The sequence below is a fragment of the Papaver somniferum genome, chromosome 7, assembly GCF_003573695.1.
Source record: "Papaver somniferum cultivar HN1 chromosome 7, ASM357369v1, whole genome shotgun sequence".
Lineage (NCBI taxonomy): Eukaryota > Viridiplantae > Streptophyta > Magnoliopsida > Ranunculales > Papaveraceae > Papaver > Papaver somniferum.
In genome coordinates this window covers 226023052-226041616 of record NC_039364.1, presented here as the reverse complement: position 1 = coordinate 226041616, position 18565 = coordinate 226023052, and the positions used below count along the sequence as shown (strand labels likewise).

Here is an 18565-nt window from a genome sequence, read left to right as displayed (position 1 = left end):
AATTGTTTTTTGGCGTGGCTACTGGTTATTCTATAGACACGAAAAAAAAAATGGTGTGGCTATTGGTAACCTATGGACACGTAATTTGTTTTTGGCGTGGTAATTGATTACCTAATGACTCACAATTTGTTTACTGGCGTGGCCATTGGCCTTCTATAGACACGCGTAATATGATTTTTGTGTGGCTATATGTGATGTTTAGCCATATTTGATGCAATCTTGTACCGTTCATGTGTTCTAGATTTGGTATAATATAATGGAACTTCGACCATTCATATCTGAGGCATCTATCACCGTTCACATGTGTTAATCTACACCGATAAAACGGATGGATACGATAGAATTTCAAAGATACATCTTTCACCATCCAAATATAACCGTCTCAAGGCGTTCATTTTTTTATTATATTTTAAAAAGCTATGAAATTTGGCTAAATCTCTAACCGAACACGTGTTTTAAAATTGATGAAATATTATGAAATCTCAATCGTCAAACTGGATACATCTTCCATCATCCAAATGGCATTATCTCACGCCCTTAATTCAAAAATCAATATTTTCTTTCCAAATTTGATATATTTAAAAATAATGGCAAATTTATTACCCAGAATTAACAGAAATTTTATTCCAAATAAGACCTAATCAAATGTTGCAAAATAAATTGATTCCTGTCCATGCACAGAAACCTGAAGACTATTTTATTTAGAATATTCAATACTATCAACATTAACTACACCAAAAATCCAGAAAACATGACAGAAACCACTATAACAATGGTTAACTATGGTGATTTGAACACTACTAGCATAGCATACATCTTCAGAACGATAGTAGTCCGCTAAACACTAGACTTAGAAGCATTGATAGAGTTGGTAATAGCTCCAGTCCCGTACGAAGTAAACTGTAGTTCCAGCTCGCTAGCCATAGTATGGCTGCAAGAAGAGCCATGGCTTCAGCATGTTGAGCATCTCATGCTGTGCTTGGGATTGTTTTGGCACCCCAGGGAGAAGAGTTTACCAATTCTAATAGTACGATTAGAATCTATATAAGCATTAAAATAAATGAGGTGGATTCTGGTTACAGGGAGAAGTTCTCGGTTGAGGAATACTACTAGGGTTAACCAGAGACTGATGTTCATGTGTTAGTTCAAACTGAACAGACTATTGATGCTGAATAAAGTATAAGGTACTGATAGTATTTTATTTGAATTAAAATTATAAACCTTGACATGAGCCAACAATGACAAATCAATCACATAGGGAAAACCACCACCTTCGTAAGCCTTGAATGGAGCAAGCGCAGCAGCATAAAGTTTAGTCTTGTGAAGAATCAAACTACAAAACAGAAATCCATACAGAGAATCAAATCAACGATATATGAATTCTACTAGAGTTAATAACAAAGACATCAATATAATTAGTAAGTGTCAAAACATGTAAACGCATCCGCATCGGACAGAAGAAAGGGCATGACTACTCCAGGTCTTGTTTACTGCAGATGCATGTCCTCACTCACACTGCAAGAGCTCCTCTAAACTGTCGCTAGGATGCCGCTTGCCCATGCAAAAGAGAAAAGTAAAACAAACTGTATTACTCAGAATTTTACTTTCTGGATCCACCAGTTTCATGGGTGCCTTTAGTGTTGTCTATAGTGCACTAATGATATTTCCTACATCCAAAACGTATAGATTTGAAACTGCAAGTACCAAATTCATACTTGCATGATGAATAAGTAACAAGATGTCCATAATCAGTATTTATAATAACATAAGCAGAGTGCCATATGTAAGCACATCAAGATTGACCCATACTCTAATTAGCGTACCATGAAAAGTATCAGACACGACCGAAAAAAATCAACTTCTGTCCTAGTTTCCATGTTGCTGCGTGTCAATGTACGCTTGCAACTGCCCCTCTCTGGCAATATAAGACCTACAGTTGCGCAATTTTTACTGTTAAGAGAGATTTTAAACTATATACTATAAAATATGAACTTTTACAGTCTAGCCAGAGAAAAAGAATCGCTATCCATACTGGAAAAAAATTCATGCTTCAGCGATAGATTTGAAGCAGAAGGCCGTCCAGGTCTTAATTTGAACATGGGATGGAATTGCACTTCCGTCTAAAAATGGTAACTTGGAAGCTCTACAATCCGCAAAAAAACGATAAATTGTTTACCAGACATTATAACATCAAATAATGGACTAAAGTGCTGGTACTTATTGTTATTGACCAAATTATGTACCTCCAGTACTTTCCACTTTCATCCCCACCACAAATTTCAGGTCAGCTGCTTCAAACTTTTAAGTGTACTCTGGATTCACATACACAATTCAAAATAATGTAAATGAGCATTGGAAAAGGAAATTTAGCGGCTAGGGCCACAAAATCTAGTACAATGAGTAAATTTTTGCAAGGTAAATGAAAATGGGCATTGAAAAGGGAAATTAGCGCGCCACAAAATCTAGTGTAATGAGTAAATTTTGCAAGGTAATTTGGCTGTAGATCTTCTGCAATGGGTAGATATTCTCATGCTGGAATTAAGAGAACAAAAACAAAAACATTAAGTAACATGTGCAACTACACAGAGGCCAAAGGATACTATATAGAGGATCACTAAGTGGTACCAGTATTGATTTTAGGAAAACATACTGACTGTGATATTAGCCAACGCGATATCAGTGTGAATTACCAAGGACATTTCAAACCAGACTCCATGACCTAAGTTAGAACGAGTCTCAACACATAAGCAACATGGAAAGCCAATTCATCTTTAAAATAGGTATCAACGCAAAATATGATTCCAAGGAAGAAGCAAACTTACCAATTTCACTTAAAGATGAAAGGGATGGATCTCTCGTATTCTAGCAATGCTTATCTTCAGGCTACCTGCATTTAAAGTTATAATACAATCAAAATCGGACAAGTAATTCACGATGATTTCAAATAATAAAAAAACTCTACAATACAATGAATCCCTGATTTCAAACTCTTAACCAAACAATTGACAACGACTTCAAACTCTTAACAGAAAAAGGAAAACAAACAATCATCATTGCTTAATAGAACCCAATAAAATTGTTTTCCCTAAAAAACAACTTGCTGGAAAAAATCAGTTTTCACAGAGATAATCTAATTGCACAATAGTAAAAAATCTCAAAATATTGGTGCACATCCAATGAAACACCAAGAGCAAAATACTAGCAGTTTTACCTTTAAACACTAAAAGAGAAAGCCTTCATGTTTAGTAGTTTTCCTTCCATTTTAACCATTTTTTTTCTTCAAAATATGCAATTGAGATCAAGAGACGAAGAAAAAAGCATTGATTGGCTGTATTGGAACTTCCAATTCATACTCCAGAAAAAAAATACAAGACTCCTCTTTAGGTACATAAGTTGAGTAAAAATTGAGCTTACCACAAGCCATTCTGCTTGAGAACCCCGAAAATCTAATTCTTCCTGCTTCTCTGCTTTGGACTAATCTTCTCAATATCTGAAGAAACAAAACACAAACAAACTCATTATATATATAACAAAAGGAATATCTAAATGATGGAATTCTACCGAGAGACAAACCAAAACAAAATAAAAAGGAAAAAATAAACCCTAGAAAATCAATACAACCAGATGTAGAAAAATATAGTAACCTAACTCAAAACTCAGATCATAAAACTGAAATTAGAACGAAACCCATGATTAAAACTTCATAAAATCAAAAGAAAATTGCGAATTCTAGAAAAAAATTACTTTATGTAAGAAATTAGACTCACATCATCAGCATAAACAAGGAATCTAGGGTCTTATAAACTCATCTTCTTGGACTTGTCAGCAAGATGTCATGCAGAGATTAAAGAGATTAGTTTGCTAGAGATTATGTCGAGAAAATCTATATTCTAGGGTTCAATACGAAATCTGGAGTACTGAAGATTGGGTTTGGTTTCTGAGGGTGGATTTAGTTTATGAGATATGGGTTTAGAAAAGAGAACTTTGATTGATCTTAACATGAATAGATATTTGATTCAATGGTTTCATAACATGAATGGAATGAAAGAATTATGAGAGATTGAGAGAGAAGATCAACTGCCTAGTATTAGGGTTTGAGGTGAGGAAAATGGGGATTCTTCTGACTTCCGTTCGGGAAGTAGTTGTGGATTGACTTGGTTTTTTTTCTTTACATAAAGAGCAGGCGGAGATCGTGGGAAAGAGATACGAAAGTAAAGCTACTGCTAGAGTTAGGGTAAGTTTCGAACGACATAGAGGCGGTTCTAAGTGTGGCACGCCTAAGTACGTGCCCGCATGGAATTTTCAAAAAAAAAGTTCTACAAGCCTATAACTAGATATATTTAGCACAGGGTATCATTTTCTAAAATATCCTTAAAAATGTTTCTTTTAAGAAATAGATAAATTTGTCGTAAATGAAAATTTGGTGGGATCAAAACATAACTACATGAATACAAATATTTAAGCCTTGTTTGGTAAAATTTATGGTTATGTATTTATGATATAGATAACCATAAATTGATAAATGATTTTGATATAATCATTTTAAAAATAAATTTTTCCAAATACTTTTTTCAAATAATTGATTATATTAGAATGATGATCTCAAAAAGGAGAGGAAAAAACAATGGTCTAGGATATTTTTCTAGTCATATGTTGTTTTTTTGTCTCTCTCTTGATAGTTTAGAGAAAATAAGAAGAAAAAATTCAATTTGAGTTCCTTAGAAAAAAAATAATTGATTATAATAAATTTTCAAAACAATTTTTTCATGTTTATGGAAATAATGGATTTTTTAAATTATGATTAAAATAAGCAATTATTATAATGATTATCAAACACATATAGAATTCATTATAATCTGCATAATGGATTATAAGCTAATAATCAATTAAAATAATGGTTACCAAACAGCCCCTTAAAAAATACACATAATATTAATGCAGCTTTATGACTCTTTAATCATTGTCTTTATTTATTTGAATTTAAATTTTTCAAGAAGGTTTCTGGTACCGATAGAGTGCAAACAAATGTATGAAATTAGAAAGTTTTTTAGATAATCAAAGCATGTAAGACAACATCGACAACAACAAAACTAGTATTAAGGAGACATACGAATAATGAGAATGAATCCAAAAGTTATAGATTTTGTTCTAATAGCTTACCACCGTACTTAAAGTGTGTTAAATACCCATAACATTTTAAAATAAGAAATCACGATGTATTGTTTTTAATTGAGTCCAATTTTTACTAGGTCGTGGTTACATTCGTTAATTATCCACCACCACCTTACTAAGTCGTGGTTACATTCGTTAATTATCCACTACCACCAATTGAATCCAATTATACTCGGTTTTACTTGATCATATTTACTTTCACTACTTATCCACCAATTCCATCTAACTCGGGTCCAAGATTACTCAAATTTACCGGATCATATTCGTATATAACAATTATTCACTAACTGTGCCAAATTGAGACCCATCTTCACTAAATCATACACTAGCTACATCTAGTTGAGTCCAATGTTTCTCGATTTCACTAGATCATAATAACTTTAGACAGTTATTCACCTACTGTATCAAATTTAGTCTAACTTTAATCAATATCACTAAATCATACTCACTTTCACTAGTTACCCTAAAATTACTTCCAAGTTCCATATTCAACTTTACTAGTTAACTACGAATTTCGTCTAGCTGAACCTATTTTACTCAATTTCACTAGATCATATACTCTTTCACCAATGATCAACCAATTACATTCAATTTTACTCGAAATTCCACTATATGGTACTCACTTCGAACGATTATACACTAGCTGCATCTAATTGAGTCTCATTCTTTTAACATCACTAGATCACAATCACTTTCAATGATTATTCACCTATTGTATCAAATTTAGTATAATTCTACTCAATATCACTATATCATACTCACTTTCAGTTATTATCCTAAAGATACTTCCAACTTTACTCAATTTTACTAGATCATGCTTAACTCTACTAGTTATCAACCAATCACATCTACTTGAACTTATTTTACTCGATTTCACTAGATTATGTACATTTTCACCAATGATCAACCAATTGCACCCGATTTTACTCAATTTTACTATATGGTGCTCACTTCAAACGATTATACACTAGCTACATTTAGTTGAGTCCCATTTGTTTTTAACTTTACTAGATCACAATCACTTTCAGCGATTATTCACCTATTGTATCAAATAATGTCTAAATTTTATTAATATCACTAGATCATACTCACTTTCGGTTGTTATTATAAAATTAATACCAAGTTTAGTCAATTTTACTAGATCATGCTTGACTATATTAGTTGCCCACTAATCACATCTAACTGAACTTATTTTACTTTCACTAGATTATGTACACTTTCACCAATTGCACCCGATTTAATTTACTCAATTTCTCTATATAATATACTCACTTCCAAGGATTATACAATATCTACATCTAGTTGGATCCTTTTAAACTTCACTAGGTCACAATCACTTTCAACATTTATTCACCTATTGTATTAAATTTAGTCTAGTTTTACTCAATATCACTAGATCATACTCACTTTCAGTTATTATCCTAACAATACTTTCAGGTTCACTCGATTTTACCAGATCACACTTGACTCTACTAGTTATCCGTTAATTGATCTTATTCCAAGATCATGTATACTTTCACCAATGATCAACCAATTGCACACGATTTTACTCAATTTCACTATATGATACTAACTTGCAACAATTATACACCAGCTACATCGTAGTTTACTCAAATTTACTAGATATACTCAACTACACTAGTTATACACCAATTGCATCCGATTGAATTCAGTTTTACTCAATTTCAATAGGTCATATTCTCTTTTCCCGATGGTCAACCAGTTGCATCCAATTTTACTCGATTTCACTATATCATACTCCAGTAGTATCAAAGTTTGTCCAATTTACTCAATTTCACTAGATCATACTTGTTTTCACTAATTTTCCACAAATTCTATCAAAGTTTACTGAATTTTTCTAGATCATACTCAATTGTACTAGTTATTCGCAAATTATGTCCAGGCTTACTCAATTTTACTTGATCATACTCAACTCGCAAATTATATTCAAATTTACTCAATTTTACTAGATCATACTCAACTCTACTTGTTTTCCACTAATCACATCCAACTTTACTCTAGATCGCACTCACTTTTACTAATTCTACACATCTTAAAATCAAGTTTACTCGTTTTTACTAACAATGCATACTTAAATCTACTAGGCATACCTATAACCTCCAATAAACATCCATTTTTATACAATTTCACTAGGTCATTGACACTTTCACTAATCATGCGCAAATTGCATCAAATCAAATCCAATTTTACTCAATTTCACTAGATCATTCTCGCTTTCACTAATTCTTATCAAATTAATCCAAGTTTACCAGATCATGCTCACTTTAACTTATTATTCACAAACTATATCCAAGCTTATTCAATTGTTCACAAAAGGTTTAGCACTTTGCTTTTAATTAGTAATATCAAAAAACTAAATACAGTACTTGTTTTTTAAAACATTTTAAACCGGCACCGAAAAGAAAATAAATGCACGTTTAAAATCTATTTTATTTTTTCGAGAAAGGTAAAATTTTATTAAAGGTATGATTTCATCAAAAAGATGAAGATGCCAAATCAGAAGAGATAGCTAATGCTGCCAGTGAATTACAGCTTGCTAACTATAGATTAGGGTGCTTAAAGAGTATCCTTGAAACAAATTTGAATTAAAAGACCAACTAAACAAAGAACATTTTGAGGAAACAAATTTGAACGTTTTTATACCATCAGATGAAAATATGCATTTTATGTAATCTTGCTGGAAGATGGAGATATGCATATTAGTTACACATTTAAATTCCAAAAATAAAAATAATACACGTTTTTATACCATATCTTTAATGCGAGATAGAAATCTTGTTATTATCTTTTGTTTAATTCCCAAGATATTTTCGCATATATATATATCATCTTTTCTGACAAATAAGGAAACATCACTGAATCCCTCGTATAACTTTTCGATATTATTGAACAACTTTTTTTTCGTGCTAATCTATGTCTTGGTTTTGAAAATTCTCCAAAAAAAATGTTTTCTTTTTTTTTTGTTCCAATTTTTCCCAAAATAAAAAACGCAACCAACAAAACTTTCACCAATATTTAGCGCCTTTAATTCCCACCAAAAATTTCATGAAAAATCAAACACTAGGCCGAAGGGGTTATCAATAATTAGCCAGCGACTAATTAGCCGTGACCTGTAGTTCGGTATTGGACCTCTTCATTTATTTTCGTTCCAACCTTAACCTTTTTCTCCGCCTTTCTCTTCTCCATCTTTTGCACCTCTAAACCAGAAACTGAAAAATTCAGAAAACTAAATCGAAAGTCAAACCCCTTTCCACGAAATCCAATCTCTCGAACAAACCCATGACAACAACAACTATTTGTTTCTCATTAAACAAACCCCTTACTTCACGTTTGATTCTTGTTCTTCTTCGTTTTTTCTTGTTCAATTTGGATTTGATTAAATTTAATGTTCTTGGAAGATTATAGGGTTTTCAGAAAAAAATCTGTTTTAGGGAAGATTGTTGTAAAGATATTAGGGTTTTAAGTGAAATTGGGGATTATTTTTTGAATCAGCTTTTGTACCATGAAACAAAATTGGTTGATCTAAGTCGATTCAAGTTGTTCTTTGTGATTTCAGTAATGTGGACGGTCTTACCAAGGTAAAATCGATTTCTAATTTCTGTTTAAGTTCCCTTTTAAGCAGTTAACATTAAAAGTCTTATTATTGATGAAGCTATTCTTTTTATAGGTTTCTATGATACGAGATTCTTGAGATGTTCGTTGATTTTAATCCATTTAATAGATCTATATCTTTCTATCTTTGATCGAATTTTAGTTTTTCTGGGTCTGTAGTGTTGTTCTGTTTCAATCTGAGAAAATTTAGAATCCAGGGTTTCAATGATTTTATCTAGAAGTTTATCAAATTTACATTGATGATTATCAGATTCACAGTTAGGCGTGGAAAGCTGAAACTCAAGGAAATGCTTCCATCCTATATGTCTCATCTAATGTATCAATTTGGGTGAATCCCAAACCTTGGCCCCATCCTTGTTCAGGATGATGACATACAATCTTTCCCAAGACACACAAAAAAAGTTAGACATTATATTTTGTGGAAATTGGTTACTGTGATAATAAATAATTTGAGCTTCAGGTGATTGATTGTGTTTAAATGTTTAGTCGTCATCCTTGTGCTTGAATGTGAGATTGTAACTGATACTAAAGTTCAAGAAACTCTAATTGTACCGAAGCCAAAGAAAGATGTTGGAATTGCATCGAAACCAAAGCAAGAAGTGGTTGCTTAATCTGCAGCTCGGACTGTGCATGAACTTCATCATAATGAGGTTGTTGTTATTTAGATAGAGGTTCAAGTTTTGAGGTCTGCCAATATATTATTTACATCTAGTTGTCGTTTAAACCTTTTGAGTTCCTTCATAAGCTTTGGAAAATGTTTTCCTTTTGGTGTTTAGCTTTGTAAATTACAGTAATTGGAACGTTTTCTTATACTTTATGCTCAGTAAATGGATGTATGTTGGATGTTTATGTTATCCTATTATGCGGATGTGATATCATCATCAACTTTCTAAAACAATACCATTATTTTGTTCGACACAACATAATCTATTTGCACGAAATATTTTCTATAATAGTAATCTTTACTGTTGCAACAGTTGATTTGTGCCGGAAAATCGTTTGTGCATTACAAAATTGCATTTTTTGTTGGACATGAAATTGACTTATTCTATGTTGCTGCTTGAAAATTAGGCTATTCTATTTTATTTATCAAGATAAGCTCATATTTGATGCTAACCTGCAAAGACTTTTACTAATTCATGGTTGGTGCTTTTGCTATTTCTTTTTCATTTTCTCAGAGTACTGGCTCAACTACTTGCACGAGGAGAGAAGTTCAAAACTGGATGAACAGGTTGCATGGGATAAATGAAGATCGATAGGATGTTATGATTTTGAAGGTGCTGTCATCACTTTGTTCCCTCTGTTAATAACTCGGATAGAAAAGGTCTGTGCCGGAAGAACCTTGCAAATGTGACAAATTGGTTGACTATAGTGTTGATCTTGTCCATTGTTATCTACTTCCAAGGGTTCTGCATCGTCCTTCCAGTCAGGTCAAAGAATGCTTCTGGACAGCTACACCTCTAACATGCACATCATTCTGCCATCTACTCTTGTATCCAACCTTTACTTCACCTCCCAGGTTAGATAGAACACTCCAGTGAAGTTGGATTCAAATACTTAATGTCATCTTGTACTGTTTTTTATGCAGGTGATACAGTATAAACTTTGTATGATGTTTCATCTTGTATTTATGTTGTCATTTTGGCTGTGTTCTGTAAGACTTGGATCGAAGTTTCTGGATTCTCTGCTAGAGATTTTTCCAAACATCTTAGGGTATTCTTATATATTGCATTCTTTTAGTTTACATTCTCCCTCCATAACGTATTCGGTGATCGAGATCAATAGTTCTTCTTTGTACTTAAATATGTGGCCATTGCTTTCCTTCCATGCATTGAAATTTCGACTAACCTAGTATCTTTTCATACAAGATATTTGGATCCCACCAACACCTTTGCGGTTTTGCTTTTGTTTTTTTTGTTTTTTTTTCTTGTTCTTTTTGAGGAACTTCAGCAATCTGCTGTTACTAAAGTTGAATATCGTTTATAAGTTTGATTATGAAAGACCGATTCTTCTTCTTAACACTATACTCATTACAGATTTGATGATGGTTTTGTTTCGATTATATGAATTTTGTTTTGTGATCTTTCAGCTGTTTAGGGTGAGGTTGATGGGAATCATTCTGCAACAAAAAGCATTTTGTATGCTTTACTTTTAATCTTATTGTTATGTTTCGAGAATATTTGTGTGCAGTTTTCTTTTTTACTTAGTTTCCAGGCATTGTGGCCCTATTTAACTATTGATTCAAAGGTCCGAATATGTTTATGCTGACAAACACCTGGAAAATATTGAGAAGTACATGTTCTGATGATTTACGGGGCTTGGGATGGCACTTATAGCATGTTCTGATGTACATGTTCGTATTTTGTAAACATTGAGTTTATACTTTGTTTTGGATACTTTTTCACCATTGGAAATTCGTATATTTAAGATCAATTTTTATTTATTTTCTCAATTTCTTATGTTTAAATGGGATTGTACCTTGTAAGAAACCTCGTCTATTAATAAAATTTGAAATTTATTTTGAATCAATAGTTTAAATATTGCTATGCTCTCTTCTTTGTAATGCAAGTTTTTATGAAGATGCACATTTGTATGCTTCACTTCAGCTTAGATGTTCATGAAAAACAGGAAGAATAGACTTGTATGCTTCACTTCAGCTTAGATGTTCATGAAAAACAAGAAGAAGGATAGACTGACTCAACATATACTATCATGTCTTTTACTATCTTTACTTTAAAACATCACATAAAAGATCTTTATATAGGCGTTCCCAGAGATAAACCTATTGACTATCATTGTTAACCTATAAGTTTCTTGTTGACTATCATTGTTAACCAATAATTTTATTGTTGCTGGTGTTGGCATGTCACGAACTGCTTGCACTTTTTCTGGATCAACCTGTATTCCTTCCTTTGATACAATGTAGCCTAAAAATTTTCCCGATGCAACTCCAATAGTACACTTCTCAGGATTCAATTTAATGTTATACTACCGCATTTGTTCAAAAATCTCCCTCAAATCTTGTACATGGTATTTAGCTTCTTTACTCTTTACTAACATGTCATCCACGTATACTTCTAACGTCTTGTGTATCCATTTTGCGAACACCTTCTCTACCATTCTTTGGTATGTCGCTCCCGCATTTCGCAAACCAAATGTCATTTTCGTGTAACAATATAAACCTCTAGGGGCAAAGAAAGAAGTATGTTCTTGATCTTCTTCAGCGAGAGGGATTTGGTTATACCCTTTGTATCCATCTAAAGATGATACCCTATCGTTTCCCGCTGCGGATTCTACCATTTGAGGAATATCTGGTAATGGAAAAATTTCTTTGGGGCAAGCTTTGTTTAAATCAGTGAAATCTATGCAAATCCTGATTCCTTTATTTTTCTTTGGGACAATGATCATATTCGCTATCCATTCTGGGTATTTAGCTTCTCTTATAATTCCTTCCTCAAGCATTTTCTGTAGTTCTTCTTCTATTTGGGAATGGTAAGTTGTTGCAATTTTTCTTATTCTCTGTTTAAATGGTCTCACATTTTTGTTAATCTCCAATTTGTGGCATGCAATTGATGGATCTATTCCTGGTATCTCATCCATGCTTCCTGCGAAAATATCTTTATATTCTCGCAACAAGTTAACAGTTCTTTCTTCTTCTTCTATATCCATTTTGGTTCCAATTTTCAACATTATAGGCTCCTCTATAGTCCCAAGGTTTATTTCTTTTGTTGGTTCTGCGGCAATGTAACTGGGTTTAGGTTATCCCATTGGTGTTGGTTTTTTTATTGCTTTGGGTCCTTCTCCTTCTTTCGAAATTTCGCTGGGTATTCCTTTGCCTTCTTTTTCCCTTATCATATATACTCTAAATTCTTCTTCCTTCTTTGCTTCCTTTGCCAATTTTCTGCGAAATTGTTTCTTTTTTGCTTGTCCTTCATAACGTTTTCCTTCAATTTGATGACATAATTTCGCATTGTCAACATCTCCTCTAATTTCACCTATTCCATTTGGAGTGGGGAATTTAATACATTGATGCAACGTTGATACCACAAATTTTATCGCATGTATCCATGGTCTTCCTAATAACATATTATATGGCGATTCCATATCCACCACGCACAATGTTACATGTGTTTCGATTTATCCAAGTGGAATTCGTACCACTATCTCTCCTTTAGGTTTTGTTGTGGATTTTCCAAAGTCGTGAACAAAATGTGTTGAACTGGACATTTCTTCATCTTTAAATCCCATTCCCCGCGTGATAAAATATTATATCAACTGAACTTCCTGTATCAATTAAAGTTCTGTTCAACATCCATTCTCCTGTGGATTTTATTGTTGTCTCCTTTTCTTTCCGTGTAATAGGCATTGTGCTGACCAACAGAGATGTGTGGTTCAAATTTTCTTTTCGTATTTCTTCCGCCATGAATGCAATTTTTTGCTTCTCCCAATCTTTCAAGGACGATGTTTTTTCTACCGTCATAACTTTCCTTCCTTCAAAATTTCGTTTATGTATTCTTCCTTTGATGTTTTCATGGAATTCATTAATCATCGTTTTTGTTATCATATTACACTCCAATCTTTTGCCATTTTCATTAATTCTATTCATCTTTCTTCTAACTGATTCACTCATTTATTTAATCACTTTCTTGACTTGAATATTCTCAATCAACAATCTTCAACTTTCGATCTTCAATTCCCTGTTTCTAGCGCCATTATGTAGTTGCAGGAAATCCTACACTACACTCTTCATATGATTTCATCATTAATCAACTCATTTTAGTTTTATATTCTTAATTTTATTGAGTAATCTTCAGATGTTCTTACAAGAAAAGATAGAGAACTAAAGAATGATCTCTACTCTAAACTTTCTCTCTCCTATTTACTTGTTTCTTACTCAAAAAAGAACTCTCCCCCATCTTTACAACTTGAACGACTATTTATAGGGAAATACATAGTGGATGACAGCTAATCTGACCTTTATTTTCGGATATGGTTTGCGACATTCTCGCAACCTTACAAATGTTAATTTCGCAAGCTCTCTAATTTTCGCAGGACTATCACATCTTTCTCATGATCCTAGCTGACGTTGTTTATTATATTCTTCCTGAAACTGTTCTGCGATGCTATTGTGTTGTACCATTGATAATTTCGCTGAGACATTATTGTTGCGAGATTCTGATCCTACATTCACAGGTCCTTCTCATTCTTCCGAAATTTCGCTGGGTATTCCCCAGCCTTCTTTTTCCCTTATCGTGTACACTCTAAATTATTCTTCTTTCTTTGCCTCCTTTGCCAACTTTCTGCGAAATTGTTTCTTTTTTGCTCGTCCTTCATAATGCTTTACTTAAAGTTGATGACATAATTTCACATTGTCAACATCTCCTCTGATTTCACCTATTTTATTTGGTGTGGGGAATTTAATACATTGATGCAACGTTGATACTACAACTTTTATCGCATGTATCCATGGTCTTCCTAGCAACATATTATATGGCGCTTCCATATCCACCACGCCTAGTGTTATGTGTGTTCCGATCTCTCCTAGTGGAATTCGTACCACTATTTCTCCTTTAGGTTTTGTTGTGGATTTTCCAAAGCCATGAACAAGATATGTTGAACTGGACATTTCTTCATCTTTAAAACCCATTCCCCTGAACGCATGATAAAATATTATATCCACTGAACTTCCTGTATCGATTAAAGTTCTGTTCAATATCCATTCTCCCGTGGATTTTGTTGTTGTCCCATTCTCTTTTCGCGTAATAGGTACCGTAATAACCAATGGAGATGTGTGGTTCAAATTTTCTTTTGGTATTTATGCCGCCATGAATGTGATTTTAAGCTTTTCCCAATCTTTCAAGGGTGATGTCTTTTCTACCGCCATAACCTTCCTTCCTTCAAAATTTTGTTTATGTATTCTTCCTTTGATGTTTTCATGGAATTCATTAGCCACTGTTTTTGTTATTATATTACACTCCAATCTTTTGTCATCTTCATTGACTCTAATCATTTTTCTTTTAACTGGTTCACTGATTTATTTAATCACTTTCTTGATTTGAACAATCTCAACAACAATCTTCAACTTTCGATCTTCAGCCTCCCTGTTTCTAGCGCCATTATGTAGTTGCAGGAAATCCTACACCACACCCCTCATATGATTTCATTAACATTTAACTCATTTTAGATTAACAATCTTAATTTTTTTGATGAATCTTTGAACAATCTTACAAGAAAAGATAAAGGAATCAAGAATAACCACTGCTCTAGATTTTCTCTCTCCTATTTACTTGCTTCTTACCCAGAAAAGATCTCTCATTTCCTTTACAACTGAACGACTATTTATAGGGAAATACATAGTGGATGACAACTAATCTGTCCTTTATTTTCGGATATGGCTTACGAAATTCTCGCAACCTTACAAATGTTAATCTCGCAAACTCTCTAATTTTCGTAGGACCATCATATTTTTCTCATGATTTTAGTTAACGTCGTTTATTATGTCATTTCTGAAGCTATTCTGCGACACTATCGTGTTGTGTTGTTAATAATTTCGCTGAGATATTATTGCTGCGAGATTCTGATCCTACATCTAGTTGAGTCCAATGTTTCTCGATTTCACTAGATCATAATAACTTTAGACAGTTATTCACCTACTGTATCAAATTTAGTCTAACTTTAATCAATATCACTAAATCATACTCACTTTCACTAGTTACCCTAAAATTACTTCCAAGTTCCATATTCAACTTTACTAGTTAACTACGAATTTCATCTAGTTGAACCTATTTTACTCAATTTCACTAGATCATATACTCTTTCACCAATGATCAACCAATTACATTCAATTTTACTCGAAATTCCACTATATGGTACTCACTTCGAACGATTATACACTAGCTGCATCTAATTGAGTCTCATTCTTTTAACATCACTAGATCACAATCACTTTCAACTATTATTCACCTATTGTATCAAATTTAGTATAATTCTACTCAATATCACTATATCATACTCACTTTCAGTTATTATCCTAAAGATACTTCCAACTTTACTCAATTTTACTAGATCATGCTTGACACTACTAGTTATCAACTAATCACATCTACTTGAACTTATTTTACTCGATTTCACTAGATTATGTACATTTTCACCAATGATCAACCAATTGCAGCCGATTTTACTCAATTTTACTATATGGTTCTCACTTCAAACGATTATACACTAGCTACATTTAGTTGAGTCCCATTTGTTTTTAACTTTACTAGATCACAATCACTTTCAACGATTGTTCACCTATTGTATAAAATAATGTCTAAATTTTATTAATATCACTAGATCATACTCACTTTCAGTTGTTATTATAAAATTAATACCAAGTTTAGTCAATTTTACTAGATCATGCTTGACTATACTAGTTGCGCACTAATCACATCTAACTGAACTTATTTTACTTAATTTCACTAGATTATGTACACTTTCACCAATTGCACCCGATTTAATTTACTCAATTTCTCTATATAATATACTCACTTCCAAGGATTATACACTATTTGCATCTAGTTGGATCCTTTTAAACGTCACTAGGTCACAATCACTTTCAACATATATTCACCTATTGTATTAAATTTAGTCTAGTTTTACTCAATATCACTAGATCATACTCACTTTCAGTTATTATCCTAATAATACTTTCAGGTTCACTCGATTTTACTAGATCACACTTGACTCTACTAGTTACCCGCTAATTGAACTTATTCCAAGATCATGTACACTTTCACCAATGATCAACCAATTACACCCGATTTTACTCAATTTCACTATATGATACTAACTTGCAACAATTATACACCAGATACATCGAAGTTTACTCAAATTTACTAGATCATACTCAACTACACTAGTTATACACCAATTGCATCCGATTGAATTCAGTTTTACTCAATTTCACTAGGTCATATTCTCTTTCCCCGATGGTCAACCAGTTGCAACCAATTTTACTCGATTTCACTATATCATACTCTAGTAGTATCAAATTTTGTCCAATTTTACTCAATTTCACTAGATCATACTTGTTTTCACTAATTATCCACAAATTCTATCAAAGTTTACTGAATTTTTCTAGATCATACTCTATTGTACTAGTTATTCGCAAATTATGTCCAGGCTTACTCAATTTTACTAGATCGTACTCAACTCGCAAATTATATTCAAATTTACTCAATTTTACTAGATCATACTCAACTCAACTTGTTTTCCACTAATCACATCCAACTTTACTCTAGATCGCACTCACTTTTACTAATTCTACACATCTTAAAATCAAGTTTACTCATTTTTACTAACAGTTCATACTTAAATCTACTAGGCATACCTATAACCTCCAATAAACATCCATTTTTATACAATTTCACTAGGTCATTCACACTTTCACTAATCATGCGCAAATTGCATCAAATCAAATCCAATTTTACTCAATTTCACTAGATCATTCTCGCTTTCACTAATTCTTATCAAATTCATCCAAGTTTACCAGATCATGCTCACTTTGACTTATTATTCACAAACTATATCCAAGCTTATTCAATTGTTCACAAAAAGTTTAGCACTTTGCTTTTAATTAGTAATATCAAAAAACTAAATACAATACTTTTTTCTAAAACATTTTAAACCGGCACCGAAAGGAAAATAAATGCACGTTTAAAATCTATTTTATTTTTTCGAGAAAGGTAAAATTTTATTAAAGGTATGATTTCATCAAAAAGATGAAGATACCAAATCAGAAGACATAGCTAATGCTACCAGTGAATTACAGCTTGCTAATTATAGATTAGGGTGCTTAAAGAGTATCCTTGAAACAAATTTGAATTAAAAGACCAACTAAACAAAGAACATTTTGAGGAAACAAATGCACGTTTAAATTTTCAGATGAAAATACGCATTTTATGTAATCTTGCTGGAAGATGGAGATATGCATATTAGTTACACATTTAAATTCCAAAAATAAAAATAATACACGTTTTTATACCATATCTTTAATGCGAGAGAGAAATCTTGTTACTATCTTTTGTTTAATTCCCAAGATATTTTCGCATATATATATCATCTTATTTTGACAAATAAGTAAACATCACCGAATCCCTAGTATAACTTTTCGATATTATTGAACAACTTTTTTTTTCGTGCTAATCTATGTCTTGGTTTTGAAAATTCTCCAAAAAAAAAAATCTTTTTTTTTTTCCAATTTTTCCAAAATAAAAACGCAACCAACAAAACTTTCACCAATATTTAGCGCCCTTAATTCCCACCAAAAATTTAATGAAAAATCAAACACTAGGCCGAAGGGGTTATCAATAATTAGCCAACGACTAATTAGCCGTGACCTGTAGTTCGGTATTGGACCTCTTCGTTTCTTTTCGTTCCAACCCTAACCTTTTTCTCCATCCTTTATCTTCTCCATCTTTTGCACCTTTAAACCATAAACTGAAAAATTCAGAAAACTAAATCGAAAGTGAAACCCCTTTCCACGAAATCCAATCTCCCGAACAAACCCATGACAACAACAACCGTTTGTTTCTCATTAAACAAACCCCTTACTTCACGTTTGATTCTTGTTCTTCTTCGTTTTTTCTTGTTCAATTTGGATTTGATTAAATTTAATGTTCTTGGAAGATTATAGGGTTTTCAGAAAAAAATCTGTTTTAGGGAAGATTGTTGTAAAGACTTTAGGGTTTTAAGTGAAATTGGGGATTATTTTTTGAAT

The 18565-nt window shown here is 32.6% G+C and overlaps 1 long non-coding RNA gene across 3 annotated transcripts; it reads right to left on the bottom strand.

Annotated features, from left to right (window-relative positions):
* Positions 1-599: 599 nt before the first annotated feature.
* On the bottom strand, positions 600-4225 carry LOC113299699. 3 transcript variants are annotated; one of them, XR_003335155.1, is made up of 7 exons: positions 3768-4225; positions 3415-3490; positions 2823-2887; positions 2244-2312; positions 2033-2143; positions 1824-1930; positions 600-1551 (listed from the first exon to the last, which is right to left on the bottom strand). It is a non-coding gene; the product is annotated as an uncharacterized LOC113299699 (long non-coding RNA). The 3 variants fall into 3 exon arrangements; XR_003335156.1 differs by having other exon boundaries at positions 600-1333; XR_003335154.1 differs by having other exon boundaries at positions 600-1930; positions 3768-4223.
* Between the last annotated feature and the right edge of the window lie 14340 nt (positions 4226-18565).